Source organism: Podarcis bocagei (genome assembly GCF_964188305.1).
Source record: "Podarcis bocagei genome assembly, chromosome: 1".
Lineage (NCBI taxonomy): Eukaryota > Metazoa > Chordata > Lepidosauria > Squamata > Lacertidae > Podarcis > Podarcis bocagei.
The window spans coordinates 118,141,631-118,159,649 of record NC_138125.1 but is presented as its reverse complement, the minus strand read 5'-3'; the positions used below and the strand labels follow the sequence as shown (position 1 = coordinate 118,159,649).

At 44.3% G+C, this 18,019-nt stretch overlaps 1 protein-coding gene across 12 annotated transcripts in view; it reads left to right on the top strand.

Annotated features, from left to right (window-relative positions):
* OSBPL6 (oxysterol binding protein like 6) overlaps positions 1-18,019 on the top strand; it is a 107,679-nt gene that overhangs the window by 11,109 nt on the left and 78,551 nt on the right. For 2 of the 12 annotated variants that reach the window (XM_081207558.1, XM_081207560.1), the window contains exons 2-3: positions 15,446-15,501; positions 16,238-16,307. The exons of 8 other annotated variants lie outside the window; for them this stretch is intronic. The gene's annotated coding sequence lies outside the window, so the exon portion shown is untranslated. The remainder of the gene's footprint in view (positions 1-15,445; positions 15,502-16,237; positions 16,308-18,019) is intronic. 2 more of the 12 variants (XM_081207559.1, XM_081207561.1) reach the window with 1 other exon arrangement.

The window sequence follows — 18,019 nt, the reverse complement described above, 5'->3', positions numbered from 1 at the left end:
CTTCCTCTCCTTCCTGCCTGGGTACGATGCAGTGTTCAGCACAAAAGGAAGAGCCGAAGACCAGCTGCCTCTGGAACCAAGCCATCGTTGGGCTGTGCTTGTCCAGCCAACTCATACCCAATACAATGGGCGTGTCAGACAGTTGAGTGACGTTGAAGCTGATGACTTCCCTGTGATTCCCAAGTCGCATCACCATTGGTGGCGTCTGCTTCACCACTTGCCCCCCTAGCAGCTCCCTGCCATCCACCGTGACAACCTGCAGGGGCAGTGTGGCCGGCAGCAACTGCACAGCGTGCCTGTCGACAAATTCCTGCCCTATAAAGTCCGCGTTGCTGCCGGAGTCGATGGTGATTGGCACGTCCATGGTGATTCCATTGGGCAGCTGGAGAGATGCTGTGAGCCTCACTACTGGTTTGGGCGGGAGGGGGTTCACTGGCTGTAAAATTTCTGGGGACTGCGTCACTAACACGTCTGGCTGGGCCCCAGTGCCTCTTCCTCCAGCCAGACATTGTCGTTTCCCTGCTGTGGTCCTCCCTGCTGCGTTGCTGCAGTCACCATTGCTGAGGCTGCAGTAAGCTTGTGGGGCCTCTGGGGACACTCTTTCGCCATATGCCCTGGCTGCTCACAGACGTAACACTTCCTGGTCCCTCTAGGAGGCTTCGCCTTCACTGCTGCCGGTGCTAGGGCTCTGGTTGCTGACTGAGCCCTTGCACCTCCAACCTCCATAGGTTCGGCTCCTCCTCCTGGCGGAGGCGTGGATTGCGTTCGCGCTGCTTCTCTGGGAAAGAAGGAGGGGCCCCCGGCTGGTTCGCGCCCTCCACGTCCTTCGTCCTTGCTCCACGGACGTCCTTCCAGCCTCACCCCCACGGCCAGTGCCCTCTGAACGACCTCCTGGGTGGTTCGGGGTCTCTCCCCCCTCGCTATCTCATCTTTAATCGAGTTGTGCAGTCCCTCCCAAAAGAGGTCTCTTACAGGAGCCGAATCTCTGTCCCATTCCAGGGCGCTGACCAAGGCGAAAAAGCGTGCATGATACTGTCTGACGCTGGCCCTCCCTTGTCTCAGCCCATGCACCTCCTTCCGTGCAAGATCAATGTCAATACTTGATAAGAAACACCCATCCATCGCTTTAATAAAGGCATCCGCATTCTGGAGCGCCGGATCGTTATCTCTCCATAAATTGCGCAACCATGCTTTCGCCTCCCCATGCAGATGGGACATGATGAACCCCACTCTCTCCTGTTCATCTCTAAAGTCTTTATGCAACAGTTGCAGTGCGCACAGTACGTCGGCTCTAAAGTTGGGATACTGTTGCAGGTTCCCATCGAAGTGAGAGAGCAGCCCGCCTGTCCGTCTCGCCAACCCAATTCCCTCCTGCCGGGGTGGTTGCTTTGCCAGTACGTCTAACCTGACCTGGAGATCCCTGCAGGCGGCAGCTGCCTCGTCCTCTCTCTTCCTGGATGCGAGAACCTCGGCGTTCAGTTGTGCCACTGCTTTTCTGAGGTCCTCTATCTGCTGCTCAGCCGTCATGTCTCCTGCCGTTCGTGAGCTCGCTAGTGGGCGCCTGTTTCTCTCCTCTCCTCGAGGCTGCAGATGCCCACAATGTGGAGACGGAGCCTACTGTCAGAGCTGCTTCAAGATCCTAGCTCACAGAGGATCACGCTAGCCAGCGGTCATTAAGTAAAAGTCTTTATTGAATTACAGTTTCCATTCTCACGCTGCTGTCTGCAACTCTACGTCTACTAGCTAGATCGGCGAGGCTCCGTCTGAGTCTCCGCCCCGTGCGCACCAACTTAATATCCTAGCCTTGCTCCACCTTTTCCTCCTGACTGTCCTCCTCTGGGTCCCTCTACCCCCCGGGGCTTCTTCCTTCCGGGATTCTTCTGACGCTGACCCGGACCCTTCTGCCTCCTTGCGCCGGGCTTTAGGACCCGGTTCCCTTTCGGGGCTGCTCACTGCGCCGCCTTCCTCTGCATTTGAACTTGGCGCGCGCGCCCAACCTTCCACTTTCCTCTTAACCGTTTCCTCGCTCCCCGATGGAGGTGTGGCCACTCCTGACTCCTGCCCTCCCTCCTGTGGTGAGCTGCCAGCGCTTCCCTCCTGGCTCCTTTCCTCTTCCCTGCTTCCTGGCGGTGACGCTGGTCCCGATCTCCAGCTGCTCCCCCCTGAGTCTCCTCTGGCTCTATCTTCCTGGGGTGCCTCCCTAGACTCCCCCCTTGCCCTGGCCACTGGTGCTCCTTTCTGTGAATCCTCTGATTCACTGGAAAGACTGGGAGATCTCGGGTCGTCGTCATCACTCATCCTTTCCTCTGTCTCCTCCCCTTCGCTCTCTGTTTCCTCCCTTGCCCGTGCCTCTGCACCTAAACCCCTGACATCTACCTTTAAACTAGTGTATTCAGATAATCTGATTATTAACTGAACACTACACTTGAGCATCTCCTGGTGCGGTACATTTAATCTTTTGTCTGCAAAGACAAAAAGTGTCGTCCTGCTGAGAAATAAACGTAATTGAATAATAATTGAAATGTGTACAGTTAACAGCTCTTCTGTAAGGACAGAACATCTATTGTTGAGGGCAACATTCCATCAATGTGAGATGAAAGAATGAGTTTAGTGGAGAACCAACGCCCCCCGCCCACCTTGCTTACCGTGGAGTTTTGTCTCTTTCACAGTCTCTTTGTTGGAGCACTCCTTATCTGTTCACTACCAATTTTGTGAGGGCAATTAAACAATTTCAGTGCTATTCAGAATAGCACTGAACCCAAGCAAGGTGGACGGTAACTGGCAACTAATATTACAGTGACTGAAATGACAGTATTTACTTGTGCTTTGGCCTGAGTTTCATTAGTTTATGAATTCCTGGTCTTTTGTATTTGCCACCAGCATGTGGCACTGAAAGTATCCTACGCTTGTAGAACCAATTTTCTTCCATTTCACAACAACTTCTTCCTCCTCCTCCTCTTCTTCTTCTTCTTCAAAAAACAAAACAAAAACAAAAACAAAAAACCCCTTTTCTTCAATATTAAGTAATTATTACTTAATAGAACACTCCCAGCAATTAAGTTCGGCTGAGCATTTCCATCTCTCAAGCTGGACAATAACTTTATTAGAGCCAACCACAAATGCCATAAAATAGTGGCCAAACTTTTGAGCGTTCTCATCAGGTTGGATGTTAAGAGGGGGCTGGTGAGAGTAAAAATTGGGTTGTTGTTGAAGACAAAAAAACCTGCATTTATTAATAGTTTTAATGTAGACTGTACACAATTTTATTAGGCTTTACTAGGAGCAACCAAACTGGTGACCAACCAACTAGGTGACCAAACTGCGGGAGGCAGTGGAAGACAGGAGTGCCTGGCATGCTCTGGTCCATGGGGTCACGAAGAGTCGGACATGACTAAATGACTAAACAACAACAGGTGCAACACAGGTTTGAGACTGGGTCTAGGATTTCCCAGGACAAAGAAGCAAGAAATGACTGATCTCCCAGTCACCTGGATCTGCTTCCAGTTGTAAGCAAAGGGAAAATGTTCCTTGCAAGATAGAGGGCGAAGTAAATAATTGTGGCAAATTGTTTCCCCTCATTCCAACTTTGCTGAACATCCATTCCACTGAAGAGTTATGGAGAACTCGAAAGCTTTTTTACTTTGGCAACATTTTGTTTAGATCTAATAAAGGCATTAACTGACTCTGGAATTTGGAATTTTTCTAACGGACCGATACAGCTTCCTCTCCTTTTTGTCCATACTTTAAGTGTATTAATTTGGTGGTGACCAGGAGTTTGGACACTCCCCCTACAATTATGGAATCTGCTGCACAAAGACACTTGATGCATTGCAGCAGTAATAATGCAAGTTCCATTGGTTAAAAGTTAGCTACTTTGAGTGCAGGATGATTTCCAGTGACATTTCACTACACTTCAGTGGTGGCATCCAGAAAGACCTTGCATTTGAGTTTCAGAAGATACCGTATGTTTAGTGTTGGCTAGTCGGTGTTTGTCTGCAGACAGTTTTTCCGGGTCATGTGGCCAGCATGGCGCAACGGAACACCGAAACCAGAGCAGCGTACGGAAACACAGTTTACCTTCCCGCTGGAGCGGTACCTATTTATCTACTTGCACTTTTTGGTGTGCTTTCAAACTGCTAGGTTGGCAGGAGCAGGGACCGAGCCACAGGAGCTCACCCCATCACGGGGATTCAAACCGCCGACCTTCTGATCAGCCAGCCCAAGAGGCTCAGTGGTTTAGACCACAGCACCACCTAGACTGGTTAGGCATACCACAGATCTTCAGTCTGCTCATGCCCCGAGTTTCATCTTCAGATAAGTAGCAGATTGAGTATTGTCCACTTCTATAAATTGTTTTCAAAATGGCCACTGGAACATATATTAGGCTTGCCCATTTTCCATGCCAAAATCTTGACTTTTATGTCCGAATTCGTCATTAATTTTCTTGCCCCCATGTTGCTTTGTAGAAGTAGGAGTTTGGTCTAATTAGAAAGACCACCCTTCACAGACTACATTACTGTAAAACACAACAGTGTAAACAAACTGAGAAAACAGAACACATCTTGTTATTAGGTGCCATAGTAGGTGGAGTGTTTTAAAACAGAGCCAGTATTTTCCAAGTAGTTATTTTAAGGTGGGAATTGTGGTGATGGTATGTGTGTGTCCTCAGCTGGGAGTTGAATTTGAGCATATACCTGCATCCTTCCTTATTCCTACTGTTTTTTGGGTCCAGGCAGAGCCTTTACCCCATGCAGGGCTACATCTTCCTTGATGTCTTCCCCCCAAGTAGTTTTTCATTTCCTTCTCGCTTGTGTATACCCAGACTAATATCCAGTGCTTTCCCCCTAGCACAATATATTGAGCAGAGCCTTGGTTCATGTTACTGCTAACACTAGTTTATTACACAGATCCAGATTTACAGAAGCCGTCCTGGTTTCTGGTTGGAATGTTCCACTTTTCCTCAGGACGTTCCTATTTTCATCAAAGAAATGTTGGAGAGTATGGAATTATGCAACCCTTGAGCCAAGGAGATAAGTAACTCTACAGCCTTTAGAAGACATCTGAAGGCAGCCTTGTATAGGGAGGGTTTTTAATGTTTAATGTTTTGTTGTGTTTTTATATGTGTTGGAAGCAGTCCAGAGTGGCTGGAGCAACCCAGTCAGATGGGTGGGGAGAAGAAGAAGAGGAGGGATGCCCCTGTTTTCATTGGTGACATTTTGGAGGGTATTCCCCTTTGGCAGGGGTGGCTAACCCATGGGCTGTGTCTCCACTCCCAGAAGCCTTTCAATGCCTCCCAGAGACTCTCTAAATTTTGGCAGCTGTGGCAGAAGCTTTGCCATTCCTTGCTTGAGCCTTTGTGTTTTGTGGGTGTGCTTCTTTATTGCTCTTGCTTCTTTATTGAAAACTGATGACAGCTTCCTTGTTAAGCGCACTTCCGCAATTCCCCTGTCTGACACTTCCGGCCAGCGAGATACAACCTCTCACTATTGTTCTTCAGAGCAGTTGATCAGAAGAGATCATATCTCTTCATCAGCTGAAGAGAGGTTGTGAGTGGCAATAAGAAAGGGAAGGAAATTTGTGCACCTTGGGCATAAATTTATGGATGGTCTGGCAGGGGCCAGACCAAAATATCCAGAGGGCACCAGGTTGAAGAAGGCTCTCATAGAGACAGGGCCAACACTCTAGGTGCTGCATGGGTATGGGAGTTTAAGCAATTTCTGGATAAAGTAGGTTCTTAGATGGGATTCCAAACAGTAGCAGTATTTACCTGACTCCCCAACAGTTGAGTTACTCACGCTAAGGGGAGGCAGTGGTGTGGTTAGCACAGTGCCTATTCACCAGTAGAGCCAATCGGGCACTCCTGGCAGTGCATTCCCCATTCCCGCTTTCCTTTAATAAAATAGTGGCTAAATACAATCGTTTAAATTTCAGTGAAAAGGAAATATATGATTCATTTTGAAATACTAGCTAGAAAGGTCATGGTTTTACCCTTTTTTTTTCTTTTTTCTTTTTACAATGGGATTCAGAAATAATTTTCCTCCAAGGCCTCCTATTTTTTCAGTATTACGTTTTGATCTAACAGGTGACTGCTATTCAAGTGAAACGGTTATAAATGGCTTCATAATATGGTGCTTTTCTTTTTTCACCCATGCCTAAAGCAGATACTGGTGTTTGATTACTGACTCTGTCACCCTCTCCCAACTACAGATTAGGTAACAGATGGCTCAAAGTGAAGCCGTCATGTAGTTTCTCTCTAAAGATTTTGCTTGTCTAAAGTGGCATGTTTGTAAGTTAGATCTGCAGCAAAAAGTGAAGTGAATTACAACCGTGCTTCCAATTTTTGTCCTATCGGTCGCTACTGGTAATGAACTAACATTTTATCATGAATATTTTTAGTTCTTTCTCGCATGCAATAAATTCCTGACAGGCGCTTGCTATGCAGATAATGCTGTCAGATAATGCCAGGAAATCCCTCAGGAAGCATTGTAACTTCAAATTAAATTGCAGAATAGTAGAAGGACTTGATAGCTTCAAAAGACAGATGACTTCTACCTCTGGGTAGATACAGTTATATAGTGACTGTCAGTTGCTCATTCCTGTTTGTGAGGCTAGTTCTGCTGTATTCTGTTTCCTAGTTGACAGTTTTGCGAATCTCAGCGGTAGCCTTTGTAATTGATGCATGCACAAATTTGCAACGCGTAGCGCTGACTTTTTCCAATTAATCAGAGCAGTCAGAAAACGGGACCCCCGTTTCCCCTCCTGCATTCTGTTTTCTCTGCCCTATGATTGTGGCTCCCAGTGTTCCAAGTCCCATTTCTCATTTCCTACAATATGACGACAATAAAGTGAAAACAATAATTCTCACTGTTATTTAGAGAGAGAAAACCGAAATAATGTGAATTAAGGTATGCAAAATGGTCTTAATGCGCATCAATATTTTACCATAAAAGAACTGGGCTGAGTTTGGAATGAAACATTGGATAACTTTTTCTTTGGCATACCAGAGGAAGCTTTCACAGCAGGAGGAGTTGGCCAGGGAAGCCCCCTCTGCCCCCTGATTGTTTGGAACACTGGGGGCACCCCCCATTTTTTGGAGAGGGAGAATGGTGCCTACGAGATGGCGCCCCTAACTCGGTAGCATATGTTCCTGAAACAATTCCTGTTCTTTGGCACATATTGACTCAAGGCTGGGATCTATACAATCTTAAGTTTGTTGTACCTTTTGAATGGGACGCGGGTGGCGCTGTGGGTTAAACCACAGAGCCTAGAACTTGCCGATCAGAAGGTTGGCGGTTCAAATCCCGAGGACGGGGTGAGCTCCTGTTGCTCGGTCCCTGCTCCTGCCAACCTAGCAGTTCGAAAGCACATCAAAGTGCAAGTAGATAAATAGGTACCACTCCGGCGGGAAGGTAAATGGCGTTTCTGTGCGCTGCTCTGGTTTGCCAGAAGCGGCTTAGTCATGCTGGCCACAGGACCCGGAAGCTGTATGCCGGCTCCCTTGGCCAATAAAGCGCGATGAGCGTCGCAACCCCAAAGTCGGCCATTACTGGACCTAATGGCCTTTTGACTAAAGAAGCCTTGAAGATAAGAAATTCCCAGAAGTAATAACGTGAGTTATTTTTTTAAGTTGAAAATGAAAAGAAAAGAGCTCACTCTATATGCTAGCTAGAACAACAAATCTACTTGAAAATAATATTTATAAAACTTAATTTTGTTAGTTAAAAAAAACCACACAACAATATCTGGCAGACCAAAATTATAGCCCTTTCTGACAATGGAAAGAATCTGTAGTCATGAAAATTTTATTTCTTCTGCCATAAAGAGTAATATAGCACAGTACTATACAGTGTCTACTCTTGAGTAAGTCTAATTGTGCTAATAGGCCTTAGTCCCAGGGAAGTGGGCATAGGATTGCAGGCACAATCTAAATTACTTCTATCAATATATCAATTTCCTCAGTAATTGGTAGATTTCTGTAACCAGTGGTCCCTTATAAGCACATCTCATAAATAGGGACTAAATTCTGTGATAATTCGAGGAAGTGTGAGGAAAAAAACGATGTTGCCATTGTAGCCATAGAGTATATTCAGGGGGGAAAACAGATTATTTTCCAGGTTAGTAACTCATTTGTAAGATATGATGAAATGTTCTCTCTTTATTGCACCCTTACAAAATGGGCTTTATTATTTCAGACCATTATGCCCGTGTTGTGAGAATTGCGATGTTCATTGCACTGTGAAATGGAAGAATATGACTGATCTTTCTCAACACATAAAGGTTGAAGGACAAAAGCATTTTCTTGAAATCCAACTATTTTTGAAAGCATCCTTCTGACCCTGAAAATAGAACAGCAGAATGATTGAATGCATCCTGAATTGAGCAGAGAATGATGTGCGGTAGTCATTACTAGGGTAGAACTGTCTTGCCAATACTGGCATATCAGGTGGTTGCTAACATTCCTCTTACTTGAGAACAAGCCTTATATTGACCTCAGTGGCACTTGCTTCTGAGTAAACCTGTGTAGGATTGCACTGTCAGGAAAGGGTTGGGACTGAATCTCTTGAAACCTTCTACAAGCTAGCTGCAGCTTCAAATGCTAAAAAATAATTGCTCGCTGAGGACTGGCACACATCAGTCCCATATTTTGGAGATGTGGCCTTTTTGTATGTTTTTGTTGTGGTTTTTTTTTTTGCTTTGCTGTGTTATTATGAATTTGTTACTGTGCTAGTGTTTTGCTATGTTATGAAATGGTTTTTGTAGCGTTCGTTTCAAATGCACCCTGCTACTTTGCTGTAAGCTGCTTTGAGCATGATTTTGCATGTGGAAAAGAGGCATACAAATAAAAATGAATGTATGGGGGCCGGAAATGTATGATAGTGACAAGTTAGGTAAAGGTAAAGGGACCCTTGACCATTAGGTCCAGTCGTGACCGACTCTGGGGTTGCGGCGCTCATCTCACTTTATTGGCCGAGGGAGCCAGCGTACAGCTTCCGGGTCATGTGGCCAGCATGACTAAACCGCTTCTGGCGAACCAGAGCAGCGCACGGAAACGCCGTTTACCTTCCCGCTGGAGCAGTACCTATTTATCTACTTGCACTTTGATGTGCTTTCGAACTGCTAGGTTGGCAGGAGCAGGGACCGAGCAACGGGAGCTCACCCCGTCGTGGGGATTCAAACCACCGCCCTTCTGATCGGCAAGTCCTAGGCTCTGTGGTTTAGACCACAGCGCCACCCATGTCCAGTAACATGTTATAACAGTTAATAATCAGATAAACTTAAGGGAGGATTTCTGTGTCGTTCTCGTCTCGTCGTTCCGTCCACTGACTTGCCAGACGAAATGTTCCCCTGCTGCGTAAGCAAAAGTCCTTGCGCAGGATTTTCACTAATGGGACTCCTTGTTTTCTTCTTGCTGTTCCCAAGATGCGAGGCATTGAAATTAAGTAAGATTTAGTAAGAACAGAGGAGGAATTCATGTTCCCCAAGGTTAGGTCTACCATCCTTTGCAAAATATGAATAGCAGTTCTCTTGCTTCTTCTGCAAGTGGTTGTACACACTCTTGCTCAACACATAGATTTTGTACCTTTCCCCTCCTGCAGTACTCGAGCTTGAGGTACAAAAAAAGCATTTCCTGTGAGCGGAATATACTTTCCATGTGCTGAATGTTGCCTTCTGCCTTCAGCATAGGATGCTTGAGACTTCGCACTGGAAATGAGCAGAACCTGTGCTCTGGTAGCTGAGGGGCATTCCCAGCTTTAGGTCTTGCTGGAGTTCCTTTCAAGGTTGACGACAAAAGTGCCAAAATTATTACATAGCTTGGCATTGCCTTGTAAAATGCACCACTTCTCCAGCCGCACTATGGATGCAATTGCCACCACAGAGGGGTCTGAAGGGAGGTGGAGAAAAAAGCAGCTTGGAGGATTGTGACCATCCAGTTCCCACAGTAGCTCCTTCCTCCACCAGACGTTGCCCTGTGGGCTTCCGCAGAACCATCTTGCCCTGAGCAATGGGGAGAAGAAGCAGTAGCAGATTTTGTACAAACAAGTTGCCTTGTTGTAAAAATCCCATGTACCGTATTTTTCCGTATATAAGACTATATTTCCCCCCCTGTTTTTTCAAGTTTAAAATTGGGGGCCGTCTTATACATGGTGAGTGCATATGGGGGATTTCTTTATTTGGAGTCCTCAAAAATTGGGTGCGTGTTCTACACGGGGGCGTGTTCTACATGGAAAAATACGGTAAAACACTTTTTGAAGATCACCTGTAAAGCAGTGTATAAAATACACTTAAGCAAGCAAACAAAATGCCTTTCCTTAATGCAACTCTTTGCCACTGCATCATATTCATGGCATACGATCGCCTCCTGTTCAATCAATAGCCTAGGTTTCCTTTCCTTTATTTCCTCTAGCTGTTGATTACTCAGCTTATATTAAAAATATTTTCTCTTTCTCCAACCAAGCACGATTTGTGAAATCCTCTTTACTGCAGACTGAAGCAAAACAACCTCTTCGTACGTGTGCATTAAAAATACTTAATTGGGGTGTCCTTTAAATTATTATTCGGTTTAATTAATCAAGGCATTGTGCATAATTTCCCCTTCCCTTGGTTTTTTTCTCAAAGCAAACCTGTGAGAAAGGCTGGGGTTAAGAGAATGTAATCACCCTACAGTCATGCTGTGAACTTCATGGTATAGGGAGGTTTGAACCAGCTCTTTCTCAGTCAGTTCAGCACTATTCATTATGACACACTGTCTCTTAGAAATTGTTCTCTTCCTTGAAATTAAGAGCCTGATATCTCACTAACATAAGAAAATCTATTCTTTGAGGGATAGCAGGTTAGGACACAGGGCCTGCAGACCAAGAAGTCTTCATTGAACCCTGGGTTCACATTCATCATCTCACAACCACCACACTTGACTGTTGTGCAGATAAAAGAGGATTTCTTTGGAAGAAGAGTAGGATGAAATTATGGTAGATTCTTCTCCAGAAAAACATTTGCTGCAATAAAATTCATTGGTCTTTAAAGACTCCACAAGATTCTTCGTTGTTTAAAATTACTAGAGGGACTCTTCACCTTGGGAAATAACTTGGTTTTGCTTTCCACACTTTTTGAGTTCTGTTTGTGCGGAGAGGACTCTGACCTGAATATAAAGCCCTGGTCTGAAGAAAAGGCATCTGTTCAATAATCTTGACGTTTCCCCAGTGTTGTTAGGTGATTCAGTGTCCAATTGGCACATCTACTGAACCAATGGTGCCTGATAAATATGATCATGAGCATACATTCCATGCCCTTTGTATTCTCTTTTCCTTTACTTGTTTGAAAATAATCACAGGAGCTCAGCTGGTAGAGCATGAGACTATTAATCACAGCGTTGTGAATTCGAGCCCACATTGGGCAGAAGATTCTAGCATTGCACAGGGGGCTGGACTACTACATGACCCTCGTGGTCCTTCCCAATGCTACATTCTATGACTCTAGGAGTACAACATGTGAAAAGCCTTTCTTACCCCTTCATGGCTCATTATAAGAGTTCCTCAGGTAAAGGTAAAGGGACCCTTGACCATTAGGTCCACTCGTGGCCGACTCTGGGGTTGCGGTGCTCATCTCGCTTTATTGGCTGAGGGAGCCGGCGTACAGCTTCCAGGTCATGTGGCCAGCATGACTAAGCCGCTTCTAGCGAACCAGAGCAGCGCACGGAAACGCCATTTACCTTCCTGCCGGAGCGGTACCTATTTATCTACTTGCACTTTGATGTGCTTTCGAACTGCTAGGTTGGCAGGAGCAGGGACCGAGCAACAGAAGCTCACCCCATCACGGGGATTCGAACCGCTGACCTTCTGATCGGAAAGTCCTAGGCTTTGTGGAGGTAAATTTACCAGCTGAAGCAGTTGGGAGTGCAGCATTTCAGAGGGTTTAGTACAAAAGCCGCTTGTATCAGTGTGGGTTAGAATAGTCGCTTCCTATTTGGCCGTGTCACAGCTGTTAGTGGTGAGGCAGAATGGAGAAAACCCCTTATCCAGTATCCTAAGAGCAATGCCAGAGCCTGTGTAGTCTCGCTCTACTGCACTTCGATATCCTCTGAGGGGAATTTGAAAGTTGCCAGTAGTAAGTGGATCAGAGCTGAAGGGCTCTGTCTCATTTGCCAAGTGTAGCAACACCATGCTCTTGTTTGCTAAATCTTGATGTTCCCCATTGTAAATCACCCCTGTTTTGTATCACTGCAGCAAAGATGCCTTGTTGAGATCAGCATGCATCTGTACGTTACTTTGGGGCTCTATTTCAAATGATAAAATCAGCTGCAAGAAAATCCGCACTCTGCTTATTTGAAGATTTTGTCCAACTCAAAAGCCTAATAAAGTCTCTTACTAATTAAAACAAAAACCACAATCACAGCAGAAAAGATTGTAGATCTGGTCTTCATAGGAACAGAATTATGCTGGACCATCACACTTTTAGAAAATCTTACTGGAGTTTTTTGGCTGCAAAATTCTTCCTTCCGCCTATTGTCGGCCTCATCGGTTTTTGAAGTCTCATCCGTCTCCTCAGATAGTTAATTGTACTTGCCAGAAAACTAGCATTGCCAGTGAGTGATTGAGAATAGATTGTTAATGGAGATATCCGTCTGCACTCTACCTAAAAGATGAGGGATTTGGCAAGATCTGAAACTGCAGTTTCAGTGATCAGCTTAGGCAGTAACAACTGCATTGTAAGCAGTTTTCCCAATATTGTCCTAATTGTAGCGCATAAGGATTTCTGGACAATGAGAGAAATGTTAGTGGAACTCTGTGCTCTTGATCACTTGGCTTGCTGCAGCGATAACCTGTGCTCATGCGTCACAATTCAAGGGTGAGCTTCACAGAGCCTGGGAAGGAAATCTTGTTTGCCCAGTGTCCCAGGATAATTAGGAATGGTTGCTGGAGCAGCATAGCATCCTCAGAAAATACCAAAGGGGCAACCAAGATGCCAGTTGGAGGATTGCAGCTAAATTGGCAAACAGCTTCAGGAATCAAATACTTTTTACCAGTTACAGTCACTTCCTCCTTCCCCCTGGCTGCTGAATTAAGAAATAGAAACAGCAAACAAAGGGGAGGAGGAAGTACAAGTCTACTTGCAAGTAAATCTTAATAATTTCACCATAGCGTAAGTGTGCATAGGGGTTCCAACTAAAAACCTGAAGCATGTTTAATAACAAATCACGTGGGAGAGACACAGGCTGGGAAGTAGTTTGCAACTCTGATAGTTGCTTCAGACAGCTATCAAATATAATTTGATATATTTTGGGGCTTGGATCCAAAATGGGGCTTGCTGATCCAGTTATCAGCAGCTGATTTTGGTTGCTTGATGACTGTGGTGTGCAAAACAAGGTCCATGCCTTATTACAAACACAAATCATAATCATAATTATTATTTAGACAAATTCAGTTGTACTCGGTTGTTGATAAATTTATGAAGTTTGGTGCGGGAAGAAGACGAAGAAGAGGAGTTTGGATTTGGTATCCCACTTTATCACTACCCTAAGGAGTCTCAAAGTGGCTAACAATCTTCTTTTCTCTTTCTCTCCCACAACAAATACTCTGTGAGGTGAGTGGGGCTCAGAGACTTCAGAGAAGTGTGACTAGCCCAAGGTCACCCAGCAGCTGCATGTGGAGGAGCGGGGAATCGAACCTGGTTCACCAGATTACAAGTCTATTGCTCTTAACCACTACACCACACTGGCTCTCTCAAGAAAATGGTGGGAGGATTTGTAATGTATTTCTTTTTGCAAGACACGTGAGTCCTAGGAGAATATTGCCTTCCATGATACAATCCAGCCATCAGCACTTCTTCTTCACTTCTTCAGGTGTGACTGCAGTCAAAGGAGATAGAGAAGAAGAGCCACTGTAGTGTTGCAAGGGTGATTTATGACGAATCAGTTGATGAGATGGTTCTTACCTCCCAGTGCATATAAAAGCAAGCGCCTCTCTTAGGGCTTCTCCACACTGGAGAGATTAAAGTGTATTTGCAGCTGTTTGCATTCCCATTTCATTTGTATCATCCACATGACATTACCCTCAAACAAGGCCAGTTTTAATGCTTTTGTCCTGTACATTCAGATATGGAGATAATCCAAACTGCTCCACTCAGCATCACAGATAATTTATTTCAGTGCTTTTGGGTGGGTGGATCAATTGTCACTTTTTTTGCTACTCCTCTTTCCATGTCCACTACTTCCTCAATGCTTTCCTTTATTTCCTTTATCTAGCTGCTGTGCTTGCAACCATTTTTTGGTATGCTCCTGAGCGGAAGAGAGAGAGAATTGTTTCCATCCCTCATATTTGTACAAAAACCAAAAAATTGCAAAAGCGTGTGCTGAGAATTTACAGTGGCCTGATGGTGTGCTTTTGTGTACTCCCTGGGTGGGGATTTTAAAAAAAAACCAAAAGAACTAAGTGGCCATGTTGCTTAATTGGCATAATCAAATCAACACATTAGAAGGCGAAGAGAAACAAAAAAGGGAACATTTACTAGTATGAATAGGGACGTGGGTGGCACTGTGGTCTAAAGCACTGAGCCTCTTGGGCTTGCCGATCCGGAAGGTTGGCAGTTCGAATCTGCGCGACGGGGTGAGCTCCCATTGCTCTGTCCCAGCTTCTGCAAACCTTGCAGTTCGAAAAGCATACTAGCGCAAGTGGAGAAATAGGTACCGCTGCGGCGGGAAGGTAAATGGCATTTCCGTGTGCTCTGAGACCTGTCACGGTGTCTTGTTGTGTCAGAAGCAGTTTAGTCATGACCCAGAAAGCTGTCTGTGGACAAATGGCGGCTCCCTCAGCCTGAAAAGTGAGATGAGCACTGCACCCCATAGTTGAATTCAACTGGACTTAACCGTCCAGGGGTCCTTCACCTTTTTACCTTACTAGTATTAATGGAAAAGACTGAAGTCGCTTCTTATGTACAAATTCAAATACATGCAAGTGTAGACTAATCTGGTCTAATTCAAAAGGGGGAAACTGGATTAACAACTAAATAATGCTCGGATTTGAATGAGCCCTTCCAATTTCCCTCCCTTGCTGCCTTTATTTGAGTCAGGACTTGGCTCTGTAATTTATAGTGTCTATTATACTGACAGGAGTCTTTCCTGGTAATCTTTAATGACAAGTTCGCAGACACTATGGTTAAATTATACAGTACACATGTGTACTGTAAATACTGCTTCTCATTCATTCTGTCAAGGCAACAAATGATGGCATCTCTGAAACCTTAAGCATCTTTGCATTTAGTATATTTAGGCATGTTGTATGGTAAATAGAGAACAAATACTCTTTTTCATAGGCTCATAATACGGTAATTATATTTCCTCATGCTGTCGTCCTTTTACTGTGGTGCCAGTCACGTTGCCAGATGATTTCCCAAGATAAGTCGTTGATTCTGTATGATCTATAAAACCGCACTCATCTTTTTTTATACGCAGCATCAATTCTCACTGGGTTAAGAAGATCAGCCCTCCCTGAAGCTATTTTTCCTGAGGTAAAAAGTTTTCTGTTTGCCTTGAATGCTGAGCAGATGCTGCTGCAGGCTTTTGAAAAACATGAGTTCCTACTTTATATTCATTTTTCCTTACAAGATCCAGTGGCAAAAAAATAAATAAAAATATTTGTGTGTATAATATAGCAAATCAGCATGGTGGACAATGATCTGTATAGCCAGAAAGTCTGAAATAGGGCCGTGCTTTTGGAAACAAAGAGGTTGAAATTCTGTGCACATTTAATTGTGGGGCTTATGACTAAAGCTCATACCCAGTCATTAAGCTTCTTCAGTCCCTGTTAATTTGTGTTCAGCCTTTACCAATTATTTTGGAAATTAATGGAGGATCCTACAGAGATCTCTAAAGTTGACTTATTAAACATAATTATCTAGCAGTTTGTAGGGATCTTTTGGGCTTGAACCCCTGAGATTAAGAGATTAAGGTTTTTTTAAAATAAATAAATAAATAGTTTTGCCTAAAACTTGCACATGCTCAACCCAAATGGTGAGGTTGAGGCAGTTATTGCCCATGGTGGAGAATTTTTTGTCCCTATATGAGGCAGAGTCAAAGCCCCATGGTAGAGCACACACCTTGTAAGCAGAAGATGAGATGAGAAAGATGAGAAGATGAGAAAGTGTTCTCTGGCAGAGAGCCTGGTTGAAAAGCCAGTCAGAGCTGATAATAAGAGGCTAGATGGATCTGACTTGGTTTAAGACATTTTCCTGCGGTTTCTTCTAGCGCCTTACCTAGCTGTGTTTGCAGAGTGCGCGGTTTGTTCGAGCTCCGAACAGAGCATGCAAAACTCCTGGTAAGTGTGTTTACCATTGCATCCCTAGGGGGGACCTGGATGTTTCGTATTGGTATATTACAAACTAAAATGTAAAACAGTGCTCGCATTTCAAGAGCTGTTCCTTTTGCCTGTCTTTGTTTCCTTTGGATCTCATTCATGAAACTCTACATTCATGAAAGTCTACAGGGACCCCTGAGATTGTAAATAGCAGTGAAGGTAGCAACAACACAGAGTTCGTGTCTAGTTTAACGATTTTTGACGCGTCGTATTTTCTGTCCACTTTCTGAGTGAAGTGTTAAAACATCCAGGGTTGACTTATTTTCATATCATTACTTGATGGCTGCTTGACATTTATTCTGTTGTGCTCACCCTTAATGTGACTTAGTGAATTCTACCTCTTTTACATTTGATGTAGATAACTCATTTTAGAATAGTACTAGAAGGAGGTACAAATAGTTATAATCCTCTTTTGAAATGGAGAAAACGACCATTTTAGAGATTATTATTTTTTCTTCTCTACTTAGTTGCGACTCATCCAGTCCAGCTACTACTACCTACTTAATTGTCTTTTTATTTTGGTGATCCGTGTTCAGATCTATTTTCTAAGAGTTTGTTAGAAAATCACGACGTTATTTTTGGTATTGTATTATGGTCGTTATTATTAGACTGCAAAAAAAAAACTTTCTGCAGAGCACTTTACTTGCCTTTTCCTATTACTGTAATGGAAAACGGGCTCCTTGAGCCAGGATTCTGACCATGTTTTTTAGGCACTTAGTCATCATTCTGTATGCAAAGCAAGTGCATTGGTGAGTCACTGTCTTCCTGAGGTATAGTAAAGAAAGAAAGAAAGAAACAACAGCAGAGAAGTGATCTAGCATCTTACACAAATACTGTCTTGTTCTGAGTCACTTCTGCTTACATCATTGACAAAAATAACTTTGTGCAGCTCTAAAATCTTATTAGCTCTCTCACTCCATTAATAAATTCCACTTCCAGTGTTTCGTTGCTGGTAAGGATGCAGGATGCAGCCTTACCCATCGTTTTATGGCTTGTTAGTAGTAAAACTTGGGCCTTGGCACCTACTGGATTCTGCTGTATTTGTGGTACAGCATAATAGCAGTGCGCTACAAGTCATTGTTCAACATGCGAAATGGGCGCACACTGATGCTGTAGTTGTGCAAGAAGTGACAGCTAAATTTGCACCCTGTAGTAAAGGTTGTGCCAGTTTGCGTAGCTGTCAAGCCTGATCTGTGCTCTGAGACGGACCACGACTAGGGATTAAGTTCTGGACCAGAAAGGCAAAAATCCAAAGAGCCAAAAGCAAGACAAGGTCAAAAGTAGGTAGGTAAGGTAGAGTGGAACATTTCCCCGGGGCATTATTCGGCCACCCACCCTGCTTAAGTTCATTGGTAACAATGAACTGATGCAAATTGCAAATGCAACATTGGGCAAACTTGGCAGTTCCAAGGTTTTTAGCTTGGTTTACTAAAATACAAGTAAAGTGAATACGCTAAATTAGTTAATTCTGTGGTGCCGCCAGAAAGTCTTTTGATGCAAACAGAAATATTTCCTATGCAAATCGCCTGCTTCCAGATCAAGCAGACAGGTACATCAAGGTAAGGGAGTCTGTGCCTGCTTGGTGAGTTGGGCAGACTGGGGAATTGACTTGGATGTAAGACCTTTACGGTAATGACTTTATGAAGCCTGGTGTGTTCTAGATGTTGTGTAAG